Source organism: Lactuca virosa, chromosome 4, assembly GCF_052849685.1.
Source record: "Lactuca virosa cultivar CGN04683 chromosome 4, Lactuca_virosa_CGN04683_v6, whole genome shotgun sequence".
Classification (NCBI taxonomy): domain Eukaryota; kingdom Viridiplantae; phylum Streptophyta; class Magnoliopsida; order Asterales; family Asteraceae; genus Lactuca; species Lactuca virosa.
In genome coordinates this window covers 477,938,824-477,944,364 of record NC_136429.1, presented here as the reverse complement: position 1 = coordinate 477,944,364, position 5,541 = coordinate 477,938,824, and the positions used below count along the sequence as shown (strand labels likewise).

General features: G+C 41.9%; 1 non-coding gene across 1 annotated transcript; it reads right to left on the bottom strand.

The window, feature by feature from the left end:
- Positions 1-432: 432 nt before the first annotated feature.
- On the bottom strand, positions 433-539 carry LOC145110244 (small nucleolar RNA R71). The gene has a single exon (XR_013709627.1). It is a non-coding gene; the product is annotated as a small nucleolar RNA R71 (small nucleolar RNA).
- Between the last annotated feature and the right edge of the window lie 5,002 nt (positions 540-5,541).

The window sequence follows — 5,541 nt, the reverse complement described above, 5'->3', positions numbered from 1 at the left end:
GAGTTTGGACTATATACGAGCGAACCCGAAGACGAGCCAAGAAACGAAATGGCTAACATTGAAGAAATGTCAATGGGAGCTTACAAGAACCGTATTCGAGAAGATGTTGGTCCGGGATTAGTACAACCAGCGATACCTGCCGCTGCCGCATTCGAGCTGAAGGGACACATCCTGACTGCACTTAAGGATATCCCATTTTAAGGGAAGGATGATGAGGATGCATTTAAGCATCTAGATGAGGTCAACGGCATTGTTGACTACTTCAATGTCCCGAATGTCAATAGAGATACCATCTTACTAAGGATGCTACCAGTTACTTTCAAAGGAGCTGCAAAAGACTGGTTGAAAGCACTTCCTCCTGGTACAATCACTACTTGGGCTCAAATGCGTGAGAAATTTCTAGATCAGTTTTGCCCACCTTCCAAGATAGCTAAACTCAAGAAGGCAATAGCCAACTTTGAGCAACAACTGAAGGAGTCACTATACGAAGCTTGGGAGCGCTACAAGGGGTTGTTAAGAAATTGTCCTCAACATGATCTAAATGTTCAACAAGAGATGTCTATTTTCTATGATGGGGTCAATGTTATGACAAGACAACTCGTTGATTCTCAAGGGCCATTGACAAAGAAGAATCCAAGGGAGGTCAAGGAGTTAGTTGAAGAATTCGCAAGACACTCTTGTGAGTACCACAACCCAAGACAAGATGGAGCAAAAGGCAGTGGGGGTGCACATTCTGAAGAGATGACTACTATGATGGCGATGCTCAATACTATGGACCGGAGATTGACCCAAATGGACCAATCAATTCATGCAATAAGAGTTGGATGTGAGAAATGTAGTGGGCCACACTTGACTAAGGATCTCCATTTGGATGATTATGGGAACAAGAAGGCTCAAGTTTGCTAATCAAGTGGGGACAAGTATGATGACGATTTGAGGGAGCCAAAAAAGGAGTGGCTGCCTTATGATGAGTACAAGAAACAGAAGGAGGAGAAATACAGGCAGACTGGCCGGGGTTTCTACCAAAAAGAGCAACCACCAGCTGAGAAGAAAGTTGATTTGGAGACTATGTTGGTTCGTTTCATGGAAGCTTCAGAGAAGAGACATGATGATACTGATGCAGCATTGAAGGATCAAAGAACAATGATGAAAGAACAGCAGACCTTGATGAAAAATCATCAAGCCATGATGATTGACCAGCAAAACTCACTGAGAAATCAGCAAGCCTCCATCAATAACCTTGAAGCTTAACTTAGCCAACTTACGACTTTGGTGAATGAGAAGTTATTTCCTTAAATTCCTGAAAAGAATGCTCAATCCCATGTGATGATGATTGATACTAAAGAAGAGGCCATCTCTAAGTTCCTAGAAGCACTAGAAGTGGAACCAAAGCCATCCGGACCAAAGCCAAAGAAGTCGAAGCTCGAAGTCGAAGCTCGAAATCGAAGATGCTGCTGAAACACCAGACTCATGTCGTGAGCCCGATATTCTCACGTCGTGGGCTCGATCTGAAAAATAAAAATTCAAATTTCGTTCCGGCTTACCGACCGCCTTTGCCGTTTCCGTCTCGAGCACATGTCAGTCTACTGGAAAGGGAACATCTGGAATTTATTCAGCAAATAAAGGGTATTCCTATTAATACCCCTTTTATCGATTCACTTTCAAAAATTCCAGAATACGCGAAGTTCCTACAAGATCTTATAGATACTTGTCAGCAATTAAAAAAGAATTCTAAAGTTGTTCTTAGTGAGCAAAGTTCAAGAGTGATATTGGGAGACATACCTAAGAAGATGGGAGATCCTGGACGCCTCACTCTTCCATGTGAGTTTGGTAACAACTTGAAGACTTATGCCTTAGCCGATTCTGGGGCTAGCATAAATTTGATGCCATATTCATGTTATCAAAAGCTGAATATTCATAAAATGAAGGGTACAAAGATGACCATCCAGATGGCTAATCGTTCTGTTACTCATCCAAGGGGTATTGTGGAAGACATCCTAGTTAAAATTGGGAAATTTGTTTTCCCAATTGATTTTCTGGTTATGGATATGAAAGAGGATGTTAATGTCCCAATTATTCTTGGACGCCCTCTACTTAATATTGCTAGAGCTTTAGTTGATGTTCGTGAATCCAAGCTTACATTGAGGGTTGGTGATGATGAGGAGACCTTTGGAATACAAGATGGTTTTCAAGGAGAAGATGTAAAAGGTGAGGTGTTCAATATGGATGAAGATAATGATCTTGAAGAATTAGAGAAGCTAATGGAGGAAGAAATCAAGACAATTCATCAAGTAAAACGCACCAAACCGAGAGCATCCGTCCCGTTCTTCGTTGAGGTCATTACCTACACAAAACCAACAACTTTGATGAGTGAGGAAAGCGATGAATTGTCGAGTAATGAAGACGAGGCTACTTCCAAGGAGACAAGTCCAATGGTAAAAGAAGAAAAGATTCCTATGGAGCTTAATAGAAGTGAAGAAAAATTAGAGACAAAAGGGATAAAACGCAAGCTCGATATAGATGAAGTAAAAGCTAAAAAGGAGAATTCAAAGAAGGCGTACATTAGACGAGTTCAAGCGTACAAGCGGCGATGGAAGGAGCAGAAGATCCAGCTGGTGATGGACTCCTTTGACAGCTCAACATAGAAGGCATGGATTCCGACTCACGACTCCATAAAAAAGAAGCGCTTCTCGGGAGGCAACCCGAGTTTGGTTTGCATTTTCTTTTCTTTTTAGTGTTTGCATTTTTTTAGTTTATAGGCAATTTGATCACTCCATCATCTAAAAATCCTCTGAATGCAAAATCGAGTGTGGGGGTTCCTGACATTTAATGGTCTTAAAATATAGGGATGTCAAATGAATTCATTTTCAAAGAATAGTGATCTCACGACGTGAGCACGTATGGCTCACGACGTGAGGCAAGACTGGCATGTGAAATGGCATGCATTTACCCGTAAATCTTCTAGGCCCATTTATAATTATTGTAGTAGCCCATTTATGTCAAACAACCCAAATATTTGGACCAAACATTACTCACGACGTGAGCTATTACTGCTCACGACGTGAGCCGACAGACACAAGACCACTTGAATAAAGAAATGAGATTCATTTTTGACCTACCATTTTCTTATCCCTCACCGCCGACAGCTTCCCGGTCCCCCCCTCACTCACGCTCCTTTTCGTTTGATTTTTTTCCATATTCTACTCTTTTGCTCACGTTAACATCAAGAAAAGGTACATCACTCTTACTTGTAATGTTTAATTTTGACTTATTTGGTTAATTTAGGGATTAAGGTTTGAAGTCTATTATAATGTCAAAATCGATACCCTATATGTGTGAAATCTTTATTGCATGTGCGATGACTGTACTTAGAATCGAGTTAGAATGAAACCCCAACAAAGTATTTGTCCCGATTTGTGCAATAACTTGACCGATTCTCGTTATTCGTGACGAACTCACGACGTCAGCCTTATTGCTCACGACATGAGACCTGGGCATTTTAGTTTCTGTTTGCTGTTAATTGTTTAACTTGTGGAGTTTTTGTTTTGTTTTTCCTGGATTATTTGTTTTTGCAGGAAATGGCTTCAAGGGGATCCAATGAACAATTTCAAGGGCATGTGTCGTCTCGCCACATGTTATACCGCCTTGCCGTTGACAAGCCAAATCAAGTTTTAACCAACTTCGCAAACAAATTAGGATGGTTGCACAACAGGGAGTTTGCAATTTCTCGAAGACTTGATTGGGCCAGATTTGAGGAGGTTGTATTGATGGAGAGGATGGGCCCGTTTTTAACCAAGCATTTTTCAGCGAATGATTTTTCCTTCACTTGTAACGGGTGGAGAAACTTATATGCTATCAGTGAGCCAGTTTACCAAGAACTTTGTGTGGAGTTCTTTGCATCCGTCTCTTTTGAAGCAGCTACTATTGATCCCTTTTATCCAAGGGCACTCGTAATCTGTCTAGGGTGCGAGTATAGGGAATGTAGCTTGAGCGAGTTTGCCTGGTGAATGGGAATTTATGAGCAATAGGAAACTCAACTCCCTGCTTTTGAGTTTCTTATGCGGACGGCGGCACGGGAGTATTTACCGGGCGCATCGGGATCGGATTTTCGGTCGACAATTGCCAATGGGGTATTTCATTCTGGGGTATGACAAGAGTCAGAGTCGCTCCCCAATTCACCATTTGCTCCATCGCTTGATCGGTTTGTCCATCAATCACAAGCGACATGGGGATAAGGTTACTAGCCTTAACTTATTTTTTCTATGGAGCATTGTCACGCCGAGGGTTTTTTGCCACATCCCATATCATTTGGAAAATTATTTGGGCAGCAAGGCTGCTATTTCTAGAGCCGGGAGCCCCATCAATGGGGGTCATTTTATTACACGCCTTGCGAAATCATATGGTCTTCTTGTCCCACGTTTGACTCGGACTTTGACACGCAAGCCTGGTGATGATCTTACTATGGGATACTTAGAGTCTATGAGTGTGGTGACTAATGAGGGATCACATTGGAGTATCCCGAGGGATGATGATGTGGAGTACCAAGACCAACCCGCACCACAACCACGGCCTCGGCGGAGACATGTTAGAGGTCGAGGAGAAAGAGGGCAACCGGTGCATCCAAATGCACCCTTTGGAGAAGCGCATTTTGGAGGAGATATGGCGGGTTATTTTGATCAGTTGTCTTTGAGTACTAATTGGATTGGGGGTACAATGGAGAACATGGTCCTACATTTCCAGATTGAGCAACCACCACATTTGGGTCACTACCACATTTGCCCAACGTGGAGCTCTTATCAACATTCGAGGGGCGATGGGGCTGGTACGAGTGGAGCACGGGATGAAGAAGATGACGATTGATTTCTTATCTATTTAGTTTTTATTTTAATTTTATTTGGTTTAGTGTTTTTGTGGTTTTGAACTTGTATTATGGTTTGTAAGACTTATAAGCTATTATGTTACTTTTATTTGTCCTTTGGTAGCTTTATTTCAGATTTGCTATAGAGTCTCAGAAGAGAAGTTCGAGTCGAGAGTGTGTGTGTCTAGCCAAGGGTTGTCTAGAGTCTAGAGTCACGAGTCGAGACCCATAATTGAAAATAAGTGTGGGGTGAGTCGAGAGAGAGGATGAATTTAGCCAAACATCACAGCAATTCTGCATTTAGAAGTGTCTTTATCCATTATGATATTGGGGTGGAATGCCAAAATTAGTAAGAAGAATGGGCAGTTTTAATTTTCAGTCGCCCAGTTCTCACGTCGTGAGGCTATATTCCTCATGTCGTGAGATGGGTTACGAGGTATTTCAAAATACGCAGTTCAGCGAACTCACGTCGTGGGACATATTACTCACGTCGTGAGTTTTCTGTTTTCACCACATTGAAATCCTTTCGTTCCTATTCACTACATGGATCACCACCATTTTATTTGGAGTTCTTATGACGATTATTATGGCTCCTTACCTCTACTATTAAGGTGGTGTATGCTTTCCCACATTATTCTACACGTTTTGAAGATTTGCATCCACCTTTCTTGAAGACTGAAGTT